Raw genomic sequence first — 27,995 nt, 5'->3', positions numbered from 1 at the left:
GAACGGGTTCCATGGTGTTTCTCTGTTTCGTGGCTGTCTATGGGAAGACAAATCTCAGGGTTGTATACTGCATACATACTTTGATAATAAATGTACTTTGAATCTTTGAGTGTTTGTTATTAAACCTAATTCTGATTCTGATAAATAAATCTGAATCTGATTCTGGAATGCACTGCCTGTCTTGCTGGTGGAAGCAGATACTTGTAACATTTTAACCAGTATCTGGGCAAGCACTTGAATCGTTAACATATAGAGAGGTACAGACCAAGCACTGGGAAATGTGATCAGTGCAGAGATATCTCATGGATAGAATGGACTTGGCTCTCTGTTGTATGATCCTATGACTTGTTTCCCAGACAAACCCTGGCACTTGTCTGTTCAAGTTAAAATGAGGCCAGATGTCAAAAGCTTGGTCAATATTGGTGGATTTTAGGGCTTGTCTGATGAGGAAAGGGAAGACAAAAGTTGGAGAGTTAGTTGCAGAACTTGCTGCCAAGACAGCTGAAGGCACAGCTGGCAATAAGATTTTACAAAAAAAAAATTAAATCTATTTTACAGTTGTTTTCCTGTGACATGAACAAATATTTTTGAATCATTTTCTGCTGTTTTCTCAAAGACTATAAAGTTGCATCAAATGCAGATCTGTCATGATTCCAAGCCATAACAGTTCTTGTGCATAGCGGTTAGCATAACGCTATCGCAGCACCGCGCAACAATTCTGTTGCACGGTTTTCAATTCCAGTCACAGCTGAAAGGAAAGTAAATTCTTATTTCACTCAAACACCTTTACGATAATCTGGAATTTAATTTTATTCTTGAAACCACAGAATCTGATTTGTGCTTTAATGTGAATCAGTACATGATAGAATAGTGTTTCGCGTAATCTATTATAGCAACCTGAATTCATTTCTCTCTGTCTGTAAGGAGCTTGTACAATCTCTCTGTGACTGCAAGGGGTTCCTCCGGGTGCTCCAGTTTCCTCCCACATTCCAAAAAAAATGGGTTAGTACGTTAATTTGTCACATGGATGTAATTGGGCATGTTAGGCCAGAAGGGCCTGTTACTGTGTTGTATCTCTAATTAAAACTAAACAATAAGATGTATATTAATTTGTTACTGTCTTCAGGAGATGCTTGATACGAACTGGTGGGTTTGAGGTAGGATTAGTATTTGGAGAGACGGGACCCTCTTGTGTTCATTCTAGGAGCAAATGTAGAACATGAGTTGGGTTAAGGAAGTGGGTTGTACAGTAGCAAAACCAGCTGGTATGTAACTAATGTAAGTGTCACAAAAAACTGTGGGTCAATTGTTTAAGAAACATAACCAGATAGCTTGAGTCGCAAAAATAAATTGAGGGGCTTTTATTTACCTCAAAACAAGACAAAAACTGGGGGAAAAAACAGCTCCATGCAGCAGCTCTGTTTCAGACCCAGTCACTATTACTGCTGGGGATGAGTGTTTTACCGAGTGCGCCGTGTGCCGTCCGTAGTCAATGACGGGCCTTCGTCACAGTAAGTACTCTTCACACTGGGCTGCCTATTCTTCTGATGGCAACTTACTTATAGAGGATGAATCAAACATTGGACTTGTCATAAAGTGCAGTTTACTTTATGACAAGGGAGAAGTGAGAAGTTTAAAGTCACTTTGCTAAATTCCCTGTGAACATTAAAACTTCTGTTTTTAAAAACAGCTATGTTAAGACCATGAGGCCATAAGACATAGGAGTAGAATGAGGCCATTCGGCCCATTGAGTCTGCTCCTCCATTCTGTTCTAAATGGATGTCCCTCTATTCTCCTTCAGGTGCTCCTGTTTCTTCCCACATTCCGAAAGATGTACGGGTTAGGGTTAGTAAGTCGTGTGCGTGCTATGTTGGCAGGTGAAGTGGGGCGACACTTACAGGTTGCCCCAACACATCCTCAGACCGTGCTGGACATTCGTGCAAAAGCTGCATTTCACTGTACGCTTCAATGTTTTGATGTGTATGTGACAAATAATCCTAATATTTAATGAACTGATCTTCAGGGATGGTATCTTGGTACAGGGGACAATAATAAAACAATTTACCTTGTCTCCAGCAAATTTCAGATTCAGATTCAGATTTACAAATCATAGATACATGAAACCATACAGTGAAATGTGTTGTTTGCGTTACTAACCAACATAACCTAAGGATGTGTTGGGGGAAGCCCGCCAATGTTGTCACACTTTCTGGCCAATGCTCAGCAGAACAACACAGAACTCGAGAAGCAATATAACAATAAATGCAAAACAAATCCCTTTCCTTTTTCCCTCCCTCCACTCTACACTCACTCACACTCACACTCACACAGCCCTCCAACCCCAGGTCAAGCCTCTGGGACTCCAGACTCCGGGCTTTGGGCAACCTCTGACTGCACTGGAACTGGTCTACATGAGACCTTTACTTGTATAAACTGCAAGGTAAAGGGTCCTGTTGGGAGGATGAAAACTGGGGAAATGTTATATAAATTATGTTCTATATCAGAATATGAAAGCAAGGATGTAATGCTGAGGCTTTATAAGGCATTGGTCAGGCCTCACTTGGAGAGCTGTGAGCAGTTTTGGGATTCTTATCTAAGAAAAGGTGTGCTGTCATTGGAGAGGGTCCAGAGGAGAGTCACAAGAATGATTCCAGAAATTCGTCAGGACCACTTGATGGCTCTGGGCCTTACTCACTTAAAGTTTAGAAGACTGGGGGTGGGAGGAATCTCATTGAAACCTATTGAATATTGAAAGATCTAGATAGAGTGGATGTGGATTGGATGTTTCGTAAAACGGGGGAGACTAGGACCAGAGGGCACAGCCTCAGTATAGAGAGATGTACATTTAGAACAGAGATGAGGATGAATTCCTTTAGCAAGAGGTTACTGAATCTGTGGAATTCATTGCTACAGACAGCTGTGGAGGTCAAGACATTGGGTATATTTAAAGCAGAAATTGATAGGTTCTTGGTTAGTCAGGGTGTCAAAGGTTATAGGGAGAAGGGAGGGGAATGGTGTAGAGGGGGATAATGTATCAACCATGATAGAATGGCAGAACAGACTTGATGGGCCAAATGGCCTAGTCCCGTTCCTACATCTTGTGATTTTATTTTTGATGTCACATTATTTAGCCTTTTCTTTGCCTCGTGACGGCCCCCCCTGTCAATGTGCCTTCCCAATGAGGTGGAAATTTTTCTTTTATGTCTTAGATGAGGAAAGCTGCGAAACTTTCTCAGAGCCCCGGTCTGAGAGGCACTAAAGATCAACATTTGAGTAGGATGCCAGGATTACCATTCCAAATGGAATTTATCATTGTTGCTACACAAGGTCTTGGAATGGCAAACAACACTTAACATTAAAAAAATGCATTTCAATTCAAAAACATATTTTTCCTGCAATGATTGGTATTCTAACAAGTGGTTTGGATAATGCACATTGGTCAAAATACCATTGCCTGTGGGAATATGACTATTCTTCAGTGTTGACCATTCATCAACTGAACTAGTTGAGGCAACTCACTACACAACTCTTAATTAATTAAAGCTCATATTTTATTGTCTCTGCACAAACAAGAACGTAACTATATTGACCCCAGGCCAACAACTCAGAGCATGAATTCTACTGTTCCCTCTGTACCAATACTCACTCAGACTACTTCTCCAATTTATAAAGCACAGGACCAGAGGATCTCCTGTTGGTCTAATGATTGATCCTTCTTCTCCCATCCTTCAGCATGGGGTTCTTCTTTGCAATTGTTAATCTCTGGGGTTCTCGCTGATTTGCATTCAAAGCACTTCAATTCTTACAGTCTTCCTCATCAGTTCAAATGTCGCACTTGAATCTTGTTGGCCTGAGGTTATCTGACTGACCTGTGTTGGATTTCCATTGGATGTAGGCAAGGACGACATAACTTCATGCCTTAGCTGATTTATTTTATTCTGTTCGACTGGTTCAAACCATTTATGGCAGGTCACCCAGACACTAGGCTGAGATAATGAGATTACTTCTGCAAACCTGTACACAATAAACAGCATATCTGAGAATGATCTCAGGTTTACCAGATCAATAGCAGAAACTCCTTGTGTCCATGTTCAATTGCTCAGATTAAGTTATCCCAAAGCAAAAATCAGTTCATTAAACAGTTCACAAAATGGAGGGTACAGGGCAACTTTACAAAATGGCAGCTTCCATTCTTTCAAGCAGATGGCAAGAACAAAGACAAGTAGTTTGTCTACTTCCACTGTCCTTGACACATTTGAAATGGAAGTTTTCTTCCATATTTTAATTTCTCCATAGCTAACATGAGTGCAAATCAATGGTCAAGGGTGATACTTTTAGGGATGTAACTAACATTCTGGACAATGAAAGATTTTCACTTCTGTCCAACCTTTCACAGGCTTGGGTTGCTGCAGTGAAGGCCAGCAATATGGCCCATCCCTATGTACTCTTGGTGACATTGTCAAAGTAAATTTACGATCAAAGTATGTACATGTCACCAAATACTACCTTGAGATTCATTTTCTTGCTGGCATTCACAGTAGAATAAAGAAATACAATAGAATCAATGAAAGACTGCACACAAACAAAGACTAACATGCAACCATTGTGCCAAAGAAGACTAATTGACTGGGATGACCTTGAAGACTGAGACATCTGCTGGCAGGGCGAAGAGGTCAAAGTCAAAGTCAAAGTAAAAATTATTACTAACATGCGTATTTTTTTTAATAGGCATCCATTAGTCTCGTGAGACCATGGATTTGTGCCTTGAAAGGTTTCCAGGGCGCAGGCCTGGGCAAGGTTGTATGGAAGACCAGCAGTTGCCCATGCTGCAAGTCTCCCCTCTCCACGCCACCGATGTTGTCCAAGGGAAGGGCACTAGGGCCGATACAGCTTGGCACTGGTGTCGTCGCAGAGCAGTGTGTGGTTAAGTGCCTTGCTTAAGGACACAACAAGCTGCCTCAGCCAAGGCTCGAACTAGCGACCTTCAGATCACTAGACCGATACCTTAACCACTTGGCCACGTGCGTATATGTCACCATTTACTACCTTGTGATTCAATTTCTTGCAGGTGTTTACAGGAACATAAAGAAATACAACAAAATTTTTAAACTATACATGGACAAAGACTGACAAATAACATTAAGTACCTGTGTTGTGCTTACCTTAAAATTCACTGACAAAGATGTTGAGTGACAGCACTTATTTTGTGGCACTGAGTGTGTATGTGTATATGTTTCTGTGTGTGTGTGTGTGTGTGTGTGTGTGTGTGTGTGTGTGTGTGTGCGTGTGTGTGCGCGTGTGTGTGCGTGCATGCGTCTCCACCTCCCCAAAACCTTTGGGACATGCCTGTGTACACCTACTGGAGATGGGTCAGCCCAGAATAAAAATCACCCCTCTGGAACTTCCCTCACATCCATTTGTATCCTGACAGTACTGCGAGTGAAATAATACCCAGGGGAGCAACATCCCATTCAATTGCATTTGCCCAGTCTGACTTGCCGGTCTTTCCACTTCATTGTTTCATCGTACCTGTATACATTTAAGTAAGGATTTGTTTTGACCATGAAAATGACCAAAACAGGATGTTACAGAGGAACCTCCACCCACTGTGATCAATGTGTGGCCACACTCACTTTTGAGGAGCAATACCTCATATTCTGTCTGGTTAGTCTCCAACCTAATGGTATGAACATCGATTTCTGGCAATTATTTGACTCTTTATTTCCCTCCATTGATGGTGCCTGACTTGCTCTAGACAAGGCAACCCTGAAACCTGGCGAACACAACAAAAATAGTTTTTGGGGTTGGGCGGACCAGTTTTTGGGTGATTACAAAGTAACCTTTGATAGCTCCAAGGCAATAATTCATTAGACACATTTCAGACCTGGTTCGAGCAAGAGTCTGTAACTGTTACTTTTCCATCTAGAAAATGAAAGCTACAAGGTGATATTTTCACTCTCCATTAATGCACATTGTGTAACGCTACCTTATTTTTAAATTTCTTCACCTTCCCCCACCCCCCCCACCATCCTCTGAAGCTTCAAAACATCTGTTTGTGTTTAAATCAATCCTGGCCCTGCCAAACATCAATATTATTTACAAACAAGAGAAAATCTGCAAATGTTGGAAATCCAAGCAATACACTCAAAATGATGGATTTATATTCCTTATTTGTTGAGGTACAGCATGGAACAAAACCCTTCTGGCCCTTCGAGCTGCGACACCCAGCAATCCCCAATTTAATCCCAACCTAATCAGGGGACAATTTACAATGGCCAATTAACCTACTAACCGGTACGCCTTCGGACTGTGGGAGGAAACCGGAGCACCCGGAGGAAACCCACACGGTCACGGGGAGAATCCACAAACTCCTTCAAGGCAGTTGTAGGAATTGAACCCAGGTCGCCTGCACTATAAAGGATTGTGTTAACCACTCCACTGCCGTGCCACTCTTGATGGCAGGTAGACTAGTACCAGTGATGCATTGGGTATTTTTGACGACTTGTTATCGAGTCTTCCTGTCCGCTGCAGTGCAGTTTCCGTACCGAGCAGTAATGCAGCTTGAATTTGATACATTCTCAGCTTATGAGACAATTAGTAAAACTGCATTTTCATATCAGAATGGTGGTTACAGGAAGACTTAACAAAGTAACAGACTAGGTCCTGATGAGAGAGTGAAATGATTATCCACAGGTCTAACAGTAAATCAATTGTCTATTACAACAATGGGTACACGCTATAACACAATTATTGAAAATCCTGAAGCTTGGACATCATCACTGCTGCATTCCGTGTCTCTATTTCTAGGCTTTGTCTGTGGCTCCCTGTTACCACATGACCACAATCCACATCCCTTGTTGCTAGTTACTGGCCCTCACCATTCTGTCTCCTGTGCTGTATGATTCTGTGATTCTTTCATTCCAGGTGTTTCACTGAAGGACTTGACTCATGCTCTGGAACCTTAGCTCTGCTGCCTGATCTCCTGAGCAGTTCCAGAATGATACCGTGTGGCAACAGGCCCTTCGGCCCACTGAGTCAGTGCTGACCCAGCACCAACTTAGACATTTGCTTCTCCCAACATTCCCATCAACTCCACACCCTGGGGTAACTTCTACCAAACCTGTATAAGTTTTAAAACCTGCAAGACAGTACTAGGCCCCAGAGGAAACCCATATGGATGCAGGGAAACTGTGCAAACTCCATAGAGATGGCACTCAAGGTCAGGACTGAATCTGGGTCCCTAGAGCTGAGGGCCTCCTACATGTTGCACCATGCTAAACCAGTGCATTCGTGAATTTGAGGCCTTTCCAAATGAATCACGTAAAAAGATGTAACTCCATAAGACCATGAGACCATAACACATAGCAGCAGAATTAGGCCATATGGCCCATCAAGTTTGCTCCACCATTCCATCATGGCTGAGCAAACTCATTCTCCCATTGCAATCTGTGGCAATGAATTCCACAGGTTCACCATCCTCTGGTTAAAGAAATTCCTCCTCATCTGTGTTCTAAAGGGATATCCTTCTATTCTGGCCCTTAACTTTCCCACTATTGAATACATCCTCTCAATATCCCCTCTGTCCAGGCCTTTCAGTATTCAATAGGTTTCAATGAGATGCCACCTCATTCTTCTTCCGGAAATAGTAGGGGACAGAGGGTCCAGTGAGATGGAGGAACTGAGGGAAATACATGTTAGTAGGGAAGTGGTGTTAGGTAAATTGAAGGGATTAAAGGCAGATAAATCCCCAGGGCCAGATGGTCTGCATCCCAGAGTGCTTAAGGAAGTAGCCCAAGAAATAGTGGATGCATTAGTGATAATTTTTCAAAACTCTTTAGATTCTGGACTAGTTCCTGAGGATTGGAGGGTGGCTAATGTAACCCCACTTTTTAAAAAAGGAGGGAGAGAGAAACCGGGGAATTATAGACCGGTTAGCCTAACGTTGGTGGTGGGGAAAATGCTGGAGTCAGTTATCAAAGATGTGATAACAGCACATTTGGAAAGCGGTGAAATCATCGGACAAAGTCAGCATGGATTTGTGAAAGGAAAATCATGTCTGATGAATCTCATAGAATTTTTTGAGGATGTAACTAGTAGAGTGGATAGGGGAGAACCAGTGGATGTGGTATATTTGGATTTTCAAAAGGCTTTTACAAGGTCCCACACAGGAGATTAGTGTGCAAACTTAAAGCACACGGTATTGGGGGTAAGGTATTGATGTGGATAGAGAATTGGTTAGCAGACAGGAAGCAAAGAGTGGGAATAAACAGGACCTTTTCAGAATGGCAGGCAGTGACTAGTGGGGTACTGCAAGGCTCAGTGCTGGGACCCCAGTTGTTTACAATATATATTAATGACTTGGATGAGGGAATTAAATGCAGCATCTCCAAGTTTGCGGATGACACGAAGCTGGGCGGCAGTGTTAGCTGTGAGGAGGGTGTTAAGGGGATGTAGGGTGACTTGGATAGGTTAGGTGAGTGGGCAAATTCATGGCAGATGCAATTTAATGTGGATAAATGTGAAGTTATCCACTTTGGTGGCAAAAACAGGAAAACAGATTATTATCTGAATGGTGGCCGATTAGGAAAAGGGGAGGTGCAACGAGACCTGGGTGTCATTACACACCAGTCATTGAAAGTGGGCATGCAGGTACAGCAGGCGGTGAAAAAGGCGAATGGTATGCTGGCATTTATAGCAAGAGGATGCGAGTACAGGAGCAGGGAGGTACTACTGCAGTTGTACAAGGCCTTGGTGAGACCACACCTGGAGTATTGTGTGCAGTTTTGGTCCCCTAATCTGAGGAAAGACATCCTTGCCATAGAGGGAGTACAAAGAAGGTTCACCAGATTGAATGGGATGGCAGGACTTTCATATGATGAAAGACTGGATGAACTAGGCTTATACTCGTTGGAATTTAGAAGATTGACGAGGGATCTGATTGAAACATATAAAATCCTAAAGGGATTGGACAGGCTAGATGCAGGAAGATTGTTCCCGATGTTGGGGAAGTCCAGAACAAGGGGTCACAGTTTGAGGATAAAGGGGAAGCCTTTTAGGACCGAGATTAGGAAAAACTTCTTCACACAGAGAGTGGTGAATCTGTGGAATTCTCTGCCACAGGAAACAGTTGAGGCCAGTTCATTGGCTATATTTAAGAGGGAGTTAGATATGGCCCTTGTGGCTATGGGGATCAGGGGGTATGGAGGGAAGGCTGGCGCAGGGTTCTGAGTTGGATGATCAGCCATGATCATACTGAATGGCGGTGCAGGCTCGAAGGGCCGAATGGCCTACTCCTGCACCTATTATCTATGTTTCTATGTTTCTAAATTCCAGTGAGTACAGGCCCAGAGCCGGCAAACACTCCCCATATGTTAACTCCTTCATTACTGGGATAATTCTTGAATATCTCCTCTGGACCCTTTCTTCACCCTTCCTCATTATAATCACAAAGTGGTTTTGGGACTATTTTGAGGTTGTTTAAAATTTGTCAGCATAGTTATCTCCTCACATACTCAATTCCTGGGATAATTCTTGTGAATCTTCTCTGGACCCTCTCCAATTCCAGCATATCCTTTCTTAGATAAGAGGCCCAAAATATTCCAAGTGCAGTCTGACCAAAGTCTTATAAAGCTTTGGCATTACATCTTTGCTTTTGTATTCCTTCCCTATCACCAACTCAATCTGCAGTTGAACCTTTAGGAGTCCTGCACGAGGGCTCCGAAGTCCGTTTGCACCTCTGATTTCTGAATTTGTTCACAACTTAGAAAATAGTCTATAACTTTATTCCTCCTACCAAGGTGCATGACCACACACTTCCCTACACTGTGGTCACTGTACTCAGCAGGTCAGGCAGCATCTATGGAGAGGAAAAAACACTTGACATTTCAGGCTGAGATTCTTCAATGATTTGATGGTTCCACTTAATATCAGAGAATGTATGGAGTATACAACCTGAAATTCTTTCTCTTCGCAGACATCAACAGAAGAAAAAAACCCCAAAGAATAAATGACAGAAAAAATGTAAGAACCCTAAAGCACCCCTCCACTTTCCATGCATAAGCAGTAGCAAAAGCATCAACCCTCCCCCACCCTCCTCCCACTCCCCCCTCTCATTCCAGCAGAAAGCACCTTGTGGGGGGGGGGAGAGAGAGAGAGAGATTGCTCAAGTGTGAATGCCTCCAACAGCCTCTGCTGTATCGATGTTGCAATCTACCGCAATGCTTCAGTTAGTGACATGCGCAGGGAACTGAGTTGGCCACTGAGCCACGCAAGGAGATATAGGAATGTGGTCAATCAGCGAGCTCCAAGAACAGGAACCCACCGCCATGAAGATCCACAGTTTGAGTGCAGCTGTAGATCAAGGGCTCTGATCCCTTGGAAAGGAAAGAAGAGGCATTAGAGAGAAGAAGAACTTAAACTGTTTTACAGATGAGCTGGGAGAAGTCACCCACTGGTGCCATTTTTAGCTTTTCATCAGAGTCTTGGCCTGAAACTTTGACTGCTTATTCCTCTCCATAGATGCTGCCTGGCCTGCTGAGTTCCTCCAGCATTTTGTGTGCATTACTCTGGATTTCCAGCATCTGCAGAATCTCTTGTGCTTATACCAAGAAGATGAATTTATTTTCAATTTTCCTCTAGATTACTTACTTGTAGTTGCAGTAGACAACTGCAGCACAGAAACAGGCCCTTTGGCCCATCTAGTTAATTATGGGCTGAACTTTAAACTAATCCAATCTATCTGCACCATCCACATGTCCGAACTTGTCTTAAATGTGACAACTGAAACCGCATCTGCCACTGGCAGCTCCTTCCACACTCGCACAACCCTCTGAGTGAAGCAGTTCTCCCTCAAGTTCCCCTTAAATATTTCACCTCTCATCCTTGAACTATTACCTCTGGCTCTGGTCTCACCCAGCCTGAGGGGAAAGAGCCACGTTAGACATGTCTATTTGCTTGCAGGGCTCCAGCTTTTGAGATGTTTTCCATGTTGCAACATTCTGTTGAAAATTCTTTTGCATGCTTCATTTTACAAGAGTCGGATAGTTGGCTGGAGATACGACCCTACCAAAGGAGCTGTAGGGCACTCCTCCCCTCTGCTGGCCTGCAGGTGGGCGAGGTGTAGCACCTGCTTAGCTCCCCTGATCATGGCGTGTGAAGCCATGGGAGCAGGTGGTGGACGGTCGTGTGAGCAGCTGGTGCAGATCACAAGTCCTGGTTATGCAACCACTGATGCCAGGCAGACAATCTCTGAAGAGTATTGATAATGGCTGGGGTCAGCTGTCTTCGAAAGACACTGCCCAGAAGAAGGCAATGGCAAACCACTTTGATAGAAAAATTTGCCAAGAGCAGTTGTGGTCATGGGAAGACATGATCACCCAAGTCATACCTAACGAACGAACGATTTTGTGTGGGACCCATCTGCTTTCTGTAAGTTTCTGTGTCCGTCACTCTCACAGAATTTCACAAGATGTTTGCTGTAAAAGAGAAAGTTTGTTCAGTATTCCCGCAAGTACGCCTATTTTCCATTGTTCGGTTAGCACTGTCAGTAAACCTGAAGATTTGCATTTCAGAAAGAAAATTTCAGCCTCAGATTTAAAACATGAATTATTTGTGTTTCTGACATATGGGCAGAATTAATGTCAAAATAGCAAAATTTAACCTATTTATCCAGCTGTACTTGTCACTTCCCCATTGAATAAACAATTTGAATTAAAACTAGGTAATTCTGCTGGGATTACACAGAAAATGGAGAACACTCTTATGTGAGTTATGAGTTTCAATTGGTCTGTCATTTACAGCAGGATTAATCACTAATCCCCTTATTTATAGAGCCTGATGTTTTAATCCAAGGTTAAAGTCAAGGAAGAGGAACAAAACTTGTTCTTTTCGATCATTTTATTAGGCGTTAATAGAACAAAGAGTAATTGAAACAAACAGTGATAGAGGTCTACCAAGTGAAGGGAAAGCTAAGATCTATGAGGGGTGATTGATAAGTTCGTGGCCTAAAGTAGAAGGAGCCAGTTTTAGAAAACCTAGCACATTTATTTTTCATTCTCCCCTAGTGTTGCCATCATGTCCTTGGGTGATAAGCCATTGAGACCGAGGTAGCGGATAACTGCACGAAGGCTGATGTTGTCCATTTTCTCACAGTGCTTACTTGCAATTTTCAATTATCTGAAACAGAAATACCACAAAAGTTATTAACTTCAAACTTTCTGCATAATCACTCAAAGAGTTGAACTGCATGTGCATGTAACGAGAGCTGTATAACTCAACTCCTTCTACCTTAGGCCACGAACTCATCAATCACCCCTGCTGTGGACCACTCTCTGGAGGTCCGAAAAGCCAACTTCTACAAAGACGGGATCCATATGCTCCATGACCGCTGGACTAAGTGTGTAAATGTAGGAGGGGACTATATTGAAAAATAAATGTGCCAGGTTTTCTAAAATTGACTCCTTCTACCTTAGGCCACGATCTTATCAATCACCCCTCGTAAGATGTAAAATGGTGCAGAAGGCTTACCGAGAGAGATAAATACCCAGAGTGATTTTAATAAGATTAAAAGTTGATTTTATCATTTTTTCATTTGAAGGCCAATTGTTTTTCTGAATGGTAGGAAAGAAGGTGCAAGTAAAAATTGGAACAGATTCTAATCAATGGCTTATATCAAGTTATAATTGAAATACTGAAAATTTTGTTTTTACACATACACACACACACATACACACACACACACACACACACACACACACACACACACACACACACACACACACAATAAAACTCATGAAACTCTCAACATATTGAGAACCTTCATTCCTGGAACTCCATATCTTTTATAGAGTCATAGAGAAGTACAGCACAGAAACAGGCCTTTTGGCCTATCTAGTCCATGCCAAACCATTTAAACTGCCTACTCCCATCGACCTGCACCAGGACCATAGCCCTCCACACCCCTACCATCCATGAACCTATCCAAACTTATATTAAATGTTGAAATCGAGCTCGCATGCACCACTTGTGCTGGCAGCTCATTCCACACCTTCATGACCCTCTGAGTGAAGAAGATTCCCCTCATGGGGTCATAAAGAAAGCTTTTCGCCTTTTTAAATCAAAGTATTGAGTACAGGAGATGGGATGTGGTGTTATATTTATGAAGGTCAATGTTCCAAAAGCTTTCTTTACAACCCTATCTACTTGTGATGCCACATTCAATGAATTATGGACCTGTATTCCCAGGTCCCTTTATTCTACCACACTCCTCAGTGCCCTACAGTTCACTGTGCAAGACCTACCCTGGTTGGTCCTAGCAAGTACAACACCTCACACTTGTCTGCATTAGATTCCATCTGTCATATTTCAGCCTATTTTTCTAGCTGGTCCAAATCCTGCTGCAAGCTTTGATAGCCTTCCTCTCTGTCCACTACACCCTCAGTCATGGTGTCATATGCAAATTTCCAGTTGACCACATTATCTTCCAGATCGTTGATGTAGATGACAGACAACAATGGGCCCAGCGCCGATCCCTGTGGCACACCACTGGTCACAGGCCTCCAGTCAGAGAGGCAACCATCTGCTACCACTCTCTGGCTTCTCCCACAAAGCCACTGTCTAATCTAATTTACTACCTCATCTTGGATGCCAAGTGACTGAATCTTTTTGTCCAACATCCCATGTGGGACCTTGTCAAAGTCCTCACCGAAGTCCATGTACATAACATCCACTGCCTTGTCTTCATCAACTTTTCTGGTAACATTGTCGAAAACTCTAAGATTGCTTGGACACAACATAACATGCACAAAGCCATGCTGACTATCCCTAATCAGTTCCTGTCCATCCAAATACTCATAAATCTGGTCTCTTAGAATACCTTCCAATAACTTTTCCACAACTAATGTTAGGTTCACCAATTATTCTTATTTCCTGGTTCATTCTTTGGGCCTTTCTTAAACAGTGGAACAACATTGGCTATCTTCCGATCCTCCGGTCCCTCACTAGTTGGTAAGGCTGATTTAAATATCTCTGCTAGGGCCCCTACAATTCCTGCATTAGACTCACACGGGTTCCAAGGGAACACCTTGTCAGGCCCTGGGCATTTATCCACCCTCATTTGCCTCAAGACAGCAAACACCTCCTGCCCTGTAATCTGTATAGGTTCCATAATCTCGCTGCTGCTTTGCCTCACTTCTGTAGACTCTGTGTCCATCTCCTGAGTGAATACAGATGTGATATAGCAATTTAAAATCTCTCTCTCCCCCCCCATCTACTTTGGCTCCATACATAGATTACCATACTGATCTTCCAGAGGACCAATTTTATTCCTTGCAATCTTTTTGCTCTTAACATATCTGTAGAATCCCTTCGGATTCTCTTTCACATTGTCAGCAAGGGTAATCTTATGCCTTTTTTTAGTCCTCCTGAATTTTTTTCTTAAGTGTTCTCTTGCAATTTTTATACTCCATAGGCACCTCATCTGTTCCCGTCTGCCTATGCACCTCCTTTTTCTTTTCTTAACCAGAGCCTCAATATCTCTTGAAAATCCAGTTTCCCTTTACCTTTTATTCTGACAGACACACACAAGGTTTGTTCTCTCAAAGTTTCATTTTTGAAGGCCTCCCACTTAACTTTGCCAGAAAACAGCCTGTCCCAATCCACACTTGCCAGATAATTTCTGATACCATCAAAATTGGCCTTTCCCCAATTTAGAATCTCAACTCGCAGACCAGAGCTATCTTTTTCCATATTTACTTTGATACTAATGGTATTGTGATCACTAGATACATTGTGTTCCCTGCACAAACTTCTGTCACCTGTCCTGTATCATTTCCTAATAGCAGATCCAGTATCACACACTGTCTCATTGGAACTGTTGCGTACTGATTAAGGAAACATTCCCCCCATTTCTCATGTGAACTGGGGCAGTGAGTGTAAAGTTGCCAAACCCACCAGCCTAAATTTTGCTGCTGGCAAAGCACACTGCAGCTTGCAAAGATATAATGACTGTTGGATTCTGATGTTTTAATCCAAGGTCCTTTCAGAAGTCAGGAAAGAGGCACAGAACTTGTTTTTTAATGATCTTTTCATTAAGCATTAATAGAGCAAAGAGAATTGAAACAGTGATAGAGGTCCACCAAGTGAAGGGAGAGGCAAAAAGCTAAGATCTAAGATGGAACTGATCTTGTGGTGCAGCTCTTTTATACCCATAGATAAGGAAAATTCCATTCAAATTTGAAGATTAGAGCTAACCTCTTACTCAAGTAATGCAGTACCGAGAGAAGCTTCCAGAATCATACCAATATAACCACTAGGGGGCACACTGAACTTGCCTACACATACATACTAGGCAGTTACTTGTATATAAACAATTATGTAAAAAATAAGCAAACAATTAATTGTTAAACTGCAAAAAAATAACAATTAAACAGCCTAATCTAAGAATTAAACAGTCAAATCCAACAAGTCATAATCATAGAGCAATATGGCATGGATACAGGCCTGAGTAAGGGTCTTGACCTGAAACTTCAACTGTTTATTCGTTTCCAAATTTGAGGAAGGACATTTTTGCTATGGAGGGAGTGCAGCGTAGGTTCACTGGGTTAATTTCAGGGATGGCGGGATTGTCATATGTTGAAAGATTGGAGCGACTGGGCTTATATACACTGGAATTTAGAAGGATGAGAGGGGATCTGATTGAAACGTATAAGGTTATTAAGGGATTGGACACGTTAGAGGCAGGAAACATGTTCCTGATGTTGGGGGAGTCCAGAACCAGAGGCCACAGTTTAAGAATAAGGGGTAGACCATTTAGAACGGAGTTGACGAAAAACTTTTTCACACAGAGGATTGTGGTTCTGTGGAATGCTCTGCCTCAGAAGGCAGTGGAGGCCAATTCTCTGGATTCTTTCAAGAAAGAGTTAGATGGAGCTCTTAATGATAGCGGAGTTGAGGGATATGGGAGAAGGCAGGAACAGGGTACTGATTGTGGATGATCAGCCATGATCACAGTGAATGGTGGTGCTAGCTCGAAGGGCCGAATGGTCTACTCCTGCATCTATTGTCTATTGCCAATAGATGCTGCCTGACCTGCTGAGTTCCTCCAGTATTTTGTGTATGTTGCTATTGACACAGGCCTTTTGGCCCAACCAATCCATGCCAACCATGGTGCCCACCCAGCTAGTCCCAATTTCTTGTGTTTGGCCCATATCCCTCTAAACCCTACTCCTCCATGTTTCCATCAAAATGCTTCTTAAACTATGTTTCAGTTTTATTTAGAGGTCCAGAGGGTTTACAGACCTTTCTGGCCTAATGAGTCCACAATGGCCAATTAGATTCTATGTTACAATTAACCTATTAACCTGTATGTCTTTGGGATATGGGAGGAAACTAGAGCATTCACAGGAAACCCACATGGTCCAATGTTTCAGTGGTTCAATGGTTCAATTTAATAGAAACATAGAAAGCCTACAGCACAATACAGGCTTTTTGGCCCACAATGCTGAGCCGAACATGTACTTCCTTTAGAAATTACCTCAAAAAGTCCTGAATGAGAAGTTGCAGAACCTGTACCTCCCTCTGCAATTGGATCCATGACTTCCTAACTGGAAGACCACAATCTGTGTGGATTGGTGATAACATCTCCTCCTCGCTGACGATCAACACTGGCGCACCTCAGGGGTGTGTGCTTAGCCCACTGCTCTACTCTCTGTATACACATGACCGCCGTATGTCATCACGAGATTTCTTTTCTTGCGAGTATAGGTAGTAAATCCAAAAAACACAATAGAATCAATGCACCCAACAGGACGGGTAAATAACCAATGTGCAAAAGACAACAGACACTGCTAGTGCAAAAGAGAGAAAAAAATCATAATAAATAGATAAATAATAACTATCAAGAACATAAGATGAAGAGTCCTCGAAAGTGAGTCAATAGGTTGTAGGAACAGTGCAGTGATGGGGACCATGAGGGTACATTGTACCCTCCTCTGGCAGCTTGTTTCATATACTCACCACCCTCTGTGTGAAAAACGTGCCCTTTGGTTCGCTTTTAAATCTTTTCACTCTCACCCAAAATTATGCCTCATGGTTTTGGCTTCCCTTACCTTTGTGGAAAAGATTATTACCTTATCTATGCCTCCCATAATTTCACACATTACTTTTTTTAATCATAATCTCTTGTTAGTCCAATTATAAAAATCCCTTTAGAAATCATATCCACTTGATTTCACAGGGTATCGGGCTTTGAGGTGGAATCTTATAGTCGTAGAGTACCATAGCACATAACCAGGCCATTTGGCCCATCTAGTCTATTCCACCTAGTTCCATCAACCTGCATCTGAACTATAGTCCTCCATACCCCTCCCATCCATATACTTATCCAAACTTCTCTTAAATGTTGACATTAAACCTATATCTACTACTTCCACCAGCAGCTCATTCCACACTCTCACCCCCTCTGAATAAAGAAGTTCCCCCTTAGGTTCCTCTTAAATAGTTCACCTTTCACCATGAGCCTATGACCTCTAGTTGTGGAAAAAGCCTGCTTGCATTTACCCTGTCAATACCCCTTATAATGTTGTATACCTCTATCAAACCTCTCATTCTCCTAAGTTCCAAGGAATAAAGTCCTAACCTATTCAACCTTTCTCAAGTCCTGTGTAATTGGGACGCATTTGGTCTCTCCTTTCCCTCAATGACAGTACCTGCTGCTAAAGTAAGGCACATTAGCTGCGGAGATGGCATGACAAGTTAAACAACCCTTCGAGTACAACCACGTCCAGTCGGCCATAGAAAGGAGATTCAGAATGAGGATCCAGGAATGTGCCTAAAATAGAAGTGAAAAGTTCCATGTAAGTTTATTATTGGAGTACACATATGTCACAATATACAACCCTGAGATTTATTTTGTGGTGTGCATTCTCAATAAACCCAAAAACCATAATAGAATCAATGAAAGATCGCACCAACTGGGTGTACAAAGACAAAGGAAAAATAATTTATAAAACATAAATAAATAGACAGATAAATAAATAAATAAGCAATAAATATCAAAACCATGAGATGAACAGTCCTTGAAAGTGAGTACATTGGTTGTGGGAACATTTCAATGATGGGGCAAGTGAAGTCGAGTGAAGTTTCAAGAGCTTGATGGTTGAGGGGAAATAACTGTTCCTGAACCTGGTGGTGTGAGTCCTGAGGCTCCTGTACCTCCTTCCTGATGGTTGAGGGGTAATAACTGTTCCTGAACCTGGTGGTGTGAGTCCTGAGGCTCCTGTACCTCCTTCCTGATGGTTGAGGGGTAATAACTGTTCCTGAACCTGGTGGTGTGGGTCCTGAGACTTCTGTACCTCCTTCCTGACGGTTGAGGGGTAATAACTGTTCCTGAACCTGGTGGTGTGGGTCCTGAGACTCCTGTACCTCCTTCCTGATGGTTGAGGGGTAATAACTGTTCCTGAACCTGGTGGTGTGAGTCCTGAGGCTTTTGTACTTCCTTCCTGATGGCAGCAGTGAGAAGAGAGCATGTCCTGGGTGGTGGGGGCCCTTGATAATGGATGCTGCTTTCCTGTGACAATGCTCCATGTAGATGTGCTCCATGGTGGGGAGGGCTTTACCTGTGATGGACTGGGCTGTATCCATTACTTTTTGAAGGATTTTCCATTCAAGGACATTGGTGTTTCCATACCAAGCTGTGATGTAGCCAGTTAGTATACTCTCCACCACACACCTATAGAAGTTTGTTAAAGTTTTAGATGTCAGGCCGAATCTTTGCAAACTCATAAGGAAGTAGAGGCACTGCTGTGCTTTCTTTGTAATTGTTCATTCATGCTGAAATGATAACAGAAAGGAATTTAAAGTTGCTGACCCTCTCCATCTCTGATACCTCTGATGAGGCTTAGCTCATGGACCTCTTGTTTCCTTCTCCTGGTCTTGGTGACATTGAGTGAGAGTTTGTTGTTATGGCAACACTCAGCTGGATTTTCAATCTCCCTTTGACTTGGCCTACGGCAGTGGTGTTCTCAGCAAACTTGAATATGGTATTGGAGCTATGGTCAGTCACATAGGTTATTTTTATTTATTTTAGAGATATAGCATGGTAACAGCCCTTCTGGCCTAATGAGCTTGCACTATGCAATTATGCTCACGTGACTAATTAACCTACTAACCCTATTGAATACTAAAAAGCCTAGACAGAGTATATGTGGGGAGGGTGTTTCCTATAGTGCAGAGTCTACGGCCAGAGGACACAGCCTCAGAATACAAGGATATTCATTTAGAATAGAGATGAGAAGGAATTTGTTTACCCAGCAGATGATGAGTCTGTGGAACTTGTTGCCACAGAAGGCTGTAGAGGCCAAGTCATTGGCTATATTTAAAGGAGAGGTTGATCGGTTTTTGATTAGTCAAGGAGTCAAAGGTTATGGGGAGAAGGCAGGAGAATGGGGTTGAGAGGGAGAATAAATCAGCCATGATGGAATATCGGGGCCGACTAGATGGGCCGAATGGCTTAATTCTGCTGCTATGTCTTATGGCATGGAAAGAAGCATCTGAAGGAAACCACGTGATAATGGGGAGAATGTATAAGCTTTCTACAGTCTGTGGCAGAGTTGAACCCGTGTCACTGTAATAGTGTTATACCTACTTCGGCATTTTTTTTTAAGCGTGTTGCACCAGACAGTCAGCCATCCTTGTTTGGTGCGTGGTGTCAGGATTAACCGGGTCACGTTATGAACGATCCTGACTTGACCCTTGTTTTTCACGAGGCCGAGTGGCTAGCTCGACGCTCGACCCGGCACAGATGGAAAGCGTGCTCAGGGGGTGGCCCGACTTGGATTCAAACTCGGGAGCCTTTGCTCCGGAGTCCGGTGCTGATGCCATTGCACCACCAGCCGGCCTACTTTGGCATGAATTGGTTTTATTGAAAATTGTATTTTTGAAGTCAATGGAACAAGGTTTAAGAGGTAGAATTGTGGGTTCACTGCATGATAAAGATTGCAACACACATCAAAGTTGCTGGTGAACGCAGCAGGCCAGGTAGCATCTCTAGGAAGAGGTGCAGTCGACGTTTCAGGCCGAGACCCTTCGTCAGGACTAACTGAAGGAAGAGTGAGTAAGGGATTTGAAAGTTGGAGGGGGAGGGGGAGATCCAAAATGATAGGAGAAGACAGGAGGGGGAGGGATAGAGCCGAGAGCTGGACAGGTGATTGGCAAAGGGGATATGAGAGGATCATGGGACAGGAGGTCCCGGGAGAAGGACAAGGGGGAGGGGGGGGAAACCCAGAGGATGGGCAAGGGGTATAGTCAGAGGGAGAAAAAGGAGAGAGAGAGAAAGAATGTGTGTATAAAAATAAATAACGGATGGGGTACGAGGGGGAGGTGGGGCATTAGCAGAAGTTAGAGAAGTCGATGTTCATACTATCAGGTTGGAGGCTACCCAGACGGAATATAAGGTGTTGTTCCTCCAACCTGAGTGTGGCTTCATCTGTACAGTAGAGGAGGCCGTGGATAGACATGTCAGAATGGGAATGGGATGTGGAATTAAAATGTGTGGCCACTGGGAGATCCTGCTTTCTCTGGCGGACAGAGCGTAGGTGTTCAGCAAAACGATCTCCCAGTCTGCGTCGGGTCTCGCCAATATATAGAAGGCCACATCGGGAGCACTGGACGCAGTATATCACCCCAGCCGACTCACAGGTGAAGTGTCGCCTCACCTGGAGGGACTGTCTGGGGCCCTGAATGGTGGTAAGGGAGGAAGTGTAAGGGCACAAGTAGCACTTGTTCCGCTTACAAGGATAAGTGCTAGGAGGGAGATCAGTGGGGAGGGATGGGGGGGACGAATGGACAAGGGAGTCACGTAGGGAGCGATCCCTGTGGAAAGCAGAGAGAGGCGGGGAGGGAAAGATGTGCTTAGTGGTGGGATCCTGTTGGAGGTGGCGGAAGTTATGGAGAATAATATGTTGGACCTGGAGGCTGGTGGGGTGGTAGGTGAGGACCAGGGGAACCCTATTCGTAGTGGGGTGACGGGAGGATGGAGTGAGAGCAGATGTACGTGAAATTGGGGAGATGCGTTTAAGAGCAGAGTTGATGGTGGAGGAAGGGAAGCCCCTTTCTTTAAAAAAGGAGGACATCTCCCTCGTCCTGGAATGAAAAGCCTCATCCTGAGAGCAGATGCGGCGGAGACGGAAGAATTGCAAGAAGGGGAGGGCATTTTTGCAAGAGACAGGGTGAGAGGAAGAAGAACATACAAATTCATTACAGACAGCAGCAGGAATTGAACCCCGGTTACTGGCTCTGTATTAGCATAATTGATTCTGGGACTTGTTTGCATGCTAAATTGGCACTTGACATTCATAACATTTCATTCCTTGTAAAAATGAGAATGTTTTTAATTTCTGATTTCAGAAATGGTCCTGGCATTGCCGATGAGAACTGAGTAATGGTCAAAGATTAAACTGTCAACCCTTTGTTAATGTAATCAAGAACAGACTTAATCCAGTGCTCTGAGATTAGATAACTTAGAACAGTGTGTTCTTCTATTTTCCATCAAGTGTACAATAATGAGACTAATCTCTTCCTATTCTGTGTTATCCTTTTAAATGTCAAGTTTGTGAGGTGGTCTTCCAATTTTTGTCATGTGTACAGTATTGTGCAAAAGTCTTAGGCACATATATATAGCTAGGTGCTAAAGTACTTTTGTACAGTACTGTAGTAATTTTATACATTGCACTGTACTGCTGCCGCAAAAAAAAACAAATTTCATGACATGTGTGAATTCTGATGTGGGTCTCTATTGTGAAATGAGAGCGGGAAGGGGGCAGGGAGGGGGTAATTATGGTTGGGAAAAGGGGAACGGAGAGGGTAGGGAGTGGGAAGCACCAGAGAGACGTTCTGTAATGATCAATAAACCAATTGTTTGGAATCAAATGACCTTGCCTGGTGTCTCAGGGCTGGGTGTGTCTGCACCTGCACCACCCCCTGCCCTTCACTCACTTTCTGCCACCTATCCCACATCCCTCCCACAGTGCTCCACTTTACCATTCCCAACATTATTTGCTCCCTCCAGATTTATATATATATATATGTATTAACACAATACAATCTGCTAAGACAAGAAAAACATTGAAGGTCCAAGTATTTTTAAATCTGAAGTTCGTAATGCAATAAATAAGATGAAGAAAGGAAAGGCAGCAGGTCCTGATGAACTAGTAATAGAACAAATTATCGCCCTTGAAGATTATGGAATTGAAAAACTTACTGATTTAATCAATGACATTTATGAGACTGGAATAATACCAGAAGAGATGAAAAAATCAGTATTTATCACTCTTCCTTAGAAATCTGGAGCAATAGAGTGTGAATTACATAGAACCATTAGTTTAATGAGTCATATCACCAAGACACTACTAAGAATTTTGATGATGAGCTAAAGTAAGATACAAGCTGAAATAGGCAAAGAACAATGTGGTTTGTGAAAGACAAAGGTACAAGAAATGCAATATTGATGTTAAGGATACTATCAGAACGAGCTATTCAAGTGCAAAAAGATGTGTTTGTTTGTTTTATCGACTATTTGATAAAGTGAAGCACAATAAGTTATTTGAAATATTACAGAAAGCTCTAGATCTAGATTCGAAAGACCTCAGCCTAATCAGAAATCTGTACTGGGAACAAACTGCCGCTGTAAGAAAAGATGGAGAAGTGAGTCAGTTTACGAAAATCAAGAGAGGCGTTAGACAAGGGTGTGTTTTCTCCCCTGATTTATTTAATGTGTACACTGAAACAATATTACGAAAAATAAGAGACATCTTGGGAATCAAAGTTGGCGGTGAAAACATCAATAATTTCAGATATACAGATGACACTGTTAATTGCAAGTACGGAGGAAGAACTACAATTGATTGATATAATTGTTGAAGAAAGTGCAAAAATGGGTCTATCTATCAATTGCAAAAAGACAGAATGTATGATGATATCCAAAAAGAAGGAAAATCCTATCTGCAGGCTGAGAATAAACGGGCAACACATAAAACAAGTACAGAACTTTTGCTACTTAGGAAGCTGGGTGACATCAGATGGCAGGTGCGACATGGACATCAAAAGAAGAATAGGGATGGCAAAAGACACCTTTACGAGAATGAAGAGTATACTGACCAACACTAAACTAGGCATGACAACCCGCCTCAGAGTACTGAAATGCTACGTTTATCCAGTTATGTTATATGGCTCAGAATGTTGGACAATATCTAGTAACATGAGGAAATGAATTGTAGCAGCAGAGACGTGGTTTTTGAGGAGGATGAAAAGAATATCATGGATGAAACGAATATCTAACGAGGATGTCATGAACAGAGCAAACACAAAAAGAGAAATAATGTATGAGGTCATGAAAAGGCAACGTAACTTCATTGGACATGTGATTAGGAAAGAGGAGTTAGAATGCACGGTAATTATGGGAAAGATTGAAGGGAAGAAAGCAAGAGGAAGACAAAGACAAATGATGATGGAGACAGCAGCCAGAGAACTGGAAATGAATACCAATGAATTGATCCACTTGACCTGAAACAAGAGTGTGTGGGCCATGGCAGTCAAAGCTCAAACTGGGCATGGCACCTGATGATGATGATGATTAACACAATACTCTGGATGTTAGTTGATTTGTGTTGTTAAAGAAAATATATGTACTTCACACATGACGATGGACAGGTCTTTACCTGTAAACTCCTTAGACTTCCACTCCCGATCATCCAGCTGGTGAATGTACAGTCTCTGGAAAAAAAATGAAAACCTCAGAGCACGATTGCTGTACTAGAGGGCACCGGGAACTGCTGTGTTCTCTGCTTTACAGGATTATGACCCACACTTGATATTTCAGACGCAGTGCTGCAGCCCGATGACTTCACCATTCTCTGCAAACACAAGCCAGCTCAGTCTTCTAAAGGCAGAGGAGGCGGAATATGTTTTAAGATTCACTAATTGTAGTGCACAAACGTGGCAGTTCTGTCAGTCTTGCTCACTCGGCCTGGAACATCCAGCAGTCCAACGTCATCTATTTCGAAGGTTCAAAGGTTCATTTATTATCAAAGTATACCTCTCTGAAATTCTTCTTCTCCAGATAGCCACGAAACTGTGAAATAAAAGAACGGCAGCACGAATACAAGGACATCTTGTTTTATCTGCTGAAGGAGTTTTCCACAATCATCCGGTAGCGGTGTGCATTCTACCTCAGGCCAATATCAGACTGACACTGGAGGAGCTGAGCTCTGTGATCAGCAGGCGCAAAACATGCATTCTGAAGCCTTCCCTATCATTGCGGGAGATTTCAACCAAGCCAGCTTGAAGAAGTCCCTGAACAACGACCACCAACCTATCACCTGTGGAACTAGAGGAGCCAACCCATTTGACCACTGTTATACCACCATCAAGAACACTTACCATACTATCCCACGCCGACACTTTGAAAAGTCCGATCACCTGGCTGTACTTCTACTCTCAGTGGATAGGCAGAGACCAGAGACCATAACACCAGTGGTGAGAACCAAGAAGATATGGTAAGGGAGATGGAGGAGCACTTACAGGGCTGGCTTTTGAGTTGGTGGACTGGACAATATTCAGGGATTCATCTTCAAATCTTCAGTAACAACACCATTGTTGTTACTGACTTCATCAAGACCTGTGTGGGTGAGTGTGTGCCTTTGAGAACATACTGGACAAACCCAATCCAAAAGCCATGGATGAACCAGGAGATCCGTAGTCTGATGAGGGTTAGATCTGTGGCATGGAAGACCAGTGATCTATCTATACAAGAAGTCCAGGTGCAACCTACAGAAGGCTATTTTAAGGGCAAAAACAACAATACCAACTGAGATTAGAGACAGAAATGGATGCACATCTGCTTTGGCAGGGTTTGCAGCCATTACTTCCCACAAAGCGAAACCTAACATCATAAATGGCTGTGATGCTTCAGCTTCACTGTCAGACAAGCTCAATACCATTTATGCATGCTTTGAAAGAGAGGATAAAGCTACAGCTATGAGGGTCCCTGCAGCGCCCGGTGTCCCTATGATCCCTGTCTCGGAGGGCGACGTCAGAACGTCTTTCAGGAAGGTGAACCCTCAGAAGGTGTCAGGCTCTGAAGGCGTACCTGGTAGGGCTTTGGGAGCTTGTAAACTAACTGGTGCGAGTGTTCAAGGGCATCTTCTATCTCTCACTGCTGCAGTCAGAGGTTCCCACCTACTTCAAAAGGGCGACAGTCATATTAGAGCCCAAGAGGAGCCTCAATGACTATCACCCAGTGGCACTCACATCTACTATGATGAAGTGCTTTGAGAGGTTGGTCATGGCCGGAATCAACTCCTGCCTAAGCAAGGACTTGGACCAGCTGCAATCTGCCTATCACCACAATAGGCCTACGGCGGATGCTATCTCACTGGCTTTCCACCCAGCCTTGGATCACCTGGACAATACCTATGTCAGCCTGCTGTTTATTGACTACAGCTCAGGTATTCAACACAATCTTTTTTTTTGGACCTGCTATTAAATCTGGAATGAAAACCCTGACTAATCCATGCTTTACGAAGTCTATTATGGTCCTCCACTCTTAAATGTGTCTCTTGTAGAAATAGTATATCTGCTTTTAATTGTTTCAGATGAGAGAAAACTTTAGCTCTTTTAACAGGACCATCGAGCCCCTTTACATTCCAAGAAATAAACCTCACAGGGTGGCCTCCACCAGCAGCACTCACGTTAATCATATCAAAAGCCACACAGGGCCTACAATCCAAAACAGTGCGAGGGCATAAGTTGCACACAATAACGCACAATGAAAAGAAAGTCTGATCAATCCGTAACACACAAAAGAATAAACTTCCATGGTAATCCCCCAAAACACTCCCCCCACCCCTTTACACAAACAACAAAAAAACCCAATTACCCCCGAAACCTAGATCTACCTCCCCAGCTGAGGATGATTGCAGGCAGTACCCAACAAAAAACTTCCAAGGCGTCCCCCATACAACCCAACTTTCAATCTAACCTAGAGTGACTCCCCTCCTTAAAATTTATACACTCATTTACTCTACCTTTAATATATATAGGCTAAAGATGACACAGGCCAAGCAAAACATTAAAAACAAGAAACTAGGAAACTAATCGCCAGAGATGCAAGATGCAAGATACATTTTGCTGGTTGAAGGTTCTTGTTAATCAGATTCCGCAGCATAACAGTTCAACCCGATCGCGTTCCACAAATTAAACTGGAAAAAAAATGAACAAAGAAGTGGATTGTGAAAATTAACAGTTTACCTCGGCGGGAGGCCCCTTCAGTGCTGCATGAATAACCTAAAAAAAAGTCGTTGCTCTTCTCGTTCTTGATCAGAGATTAAGGGAGCTAGGGCTTTACTCTTTGGAGAGAAGGAGGATGAGAGGAGACATGATAGAGGGGTACAAGATAATAAGAGGAATAGATAGAGTGGACAGCCAGCGCCTCTTCTCCAGGGCACCACTGCTCAGTACAAGAGGACATGGCTTTAAGGTAAGGGGTGGGAAGTTCAAGGGGGATATTAGAGGAAGGTTTTTTACTCAGAGTGGTTGGTGCGTGGAATGCACTGCCTGAGTCAGTGGTGGAGGCAGATACACTAGTGAAGTTTAAGAGACTACTAGACAGGTATAGGGAGGAATTTAAGGTGGGTGCTTATATGGGAGGCAGGGTTTGAGGGTCAGCACAACATTGTGGGCCGAAGGGCCTGTAATGTGCTGTACTATTCTATGTTCTATGTTCTCCCCAGCACGAATGGTAAAACTCTTTGGCTGCCTCTGGTGTATCGAAATGATGCTTTTTACCTTCATGGGTGACCTGGAGCTGGGCATGATACAAGAGGCCGAACCTGACCCCTTTCCTGTAAAGCAGGGATTTCACCTTCTTGAACACTGCTCGTTTTCTCCCCAGCTCCGCACTAAAATCCTCATACTTCTCCAGTGCGTTCAACACCATCCGCCCTGCTCTGCTGGGGGAGAAGCTGACAGTGATGCAGGTGGATCCTTTCCTGGTGTCATGGATTCTTGATTACCTGACTGGCAGACCACAGTACGTGTGCTTGCAACACTGTGTGTCTGACAGAGTGATCAGCAGCACTGGGGCTCCACAGGGGACTGTCTTGTCTCCCTTTCTCTTCACCATTTATACCTCGGACTTCAACTACTGCAGAGTCTTGTCATCTTCAGAAGTTTTCAGATGACTCTGCCATAGTTGGATGCATCAGCAAGGGAGGTGAGGCTGAGTACAGGGCTACGGTAGGAAACTTTGTCACATGGTGTCAGCAGAATTATCTGCAGCTTAATGTGAAAAAGACCAAGGAGCTGGTGGTAAACCTGAGGAGAGCTAAGGTACTGGTGACCCCTGTTTCCATCCAGGGGGTCAGTGTGGACATGGTGGAGGATTAGAAATACCTGGGGATACATATTGACAAATAAACTGGACTGGTCTAAGAACACTGAGGCTGTCTACAAGAAGGGTCAGAGCCGTCTCTACTTCCTGAGGAGACTGGGGTCCTTTAGCATCTGCCGGACGATGCTGAGGATGTTCTACGAGTCTGTGGTGGCCAGTGCTATCATGTTTGCTGTTGTGTGCTGGGGCAGCAGGCTGAGGGTAGCAGACACCAACAGAATCAACAAACTCATCCGTAAGGCCGGTGATGTTGTGGGGATGGAACTGGACTCTCTCACGGTGGTGTCTGAAAAGACCAGTCCTCATCCAGGGGTCTGCAGTGGAAAGGGTGAGCAGTGACATAGCAACCAGGTGAAAGACACTCGCGAATTTCTACAAATGTAATGTGGAGAGCATTCTAAGTGGTTACATCACCGTCTGGTCTGGCGGGGGTGCACTGCACAGGATTGGAAAAAACTGCAGAAAGTTGTAAACTCAGCCAGCTCCATCATGGGAAATATCCTCCCCAGCTTCAAAATGTAATGCCTCAAAAAGGCAGCATCCCTCATTAAGG

The 27,995-nt window shown here is 43.4% G+C and overlaps 1 long non-coding RNA gene across 1 annotated transcript; it reads right to left on the bottom strand.

Annotated features, from left to right (window-relative positions):
* Positions 1-11,910: 11,910 nt before the first annotated feature.
* On the bottom strand, positions 11,911-23,848 carry LOC134341052 (uncharacterized). The gene is made up of 4 exons (XR_010016705.1): positions 23,712-23,848; positions 17,706-17,827; positions 16,532-16,748; positions 11,911-12,174 (listed from the first exon to the last, which is right to left on the bottom strand). It is a non-coding gene; the product is annotated as an uncharacterized LOC134341052 (long non-coding RNA).
* Positions 23,849-27,995: the final 4,147 nt, after the last annotated feature.

This window comes from Mobula hypostoma, chromosome X2 (assembly GCF_963921235.1).
Source record: "Mobula hypostoma chromosome X2, sMobHyp1.1, whole genome shotgun sequence".
NCBI classification, from domain to species: Eukaryota; Metazoa; Chordata; class Chondrichthyes; order Myliobatiformes; family Myliobatidae; genus Mobula; species Mobula hypostoma.
The sequence above is the reverse complement of the archived record's forward strand: the minus strand, read 5'-3'. Positions and strand labels throughout refer to the sequence as shown.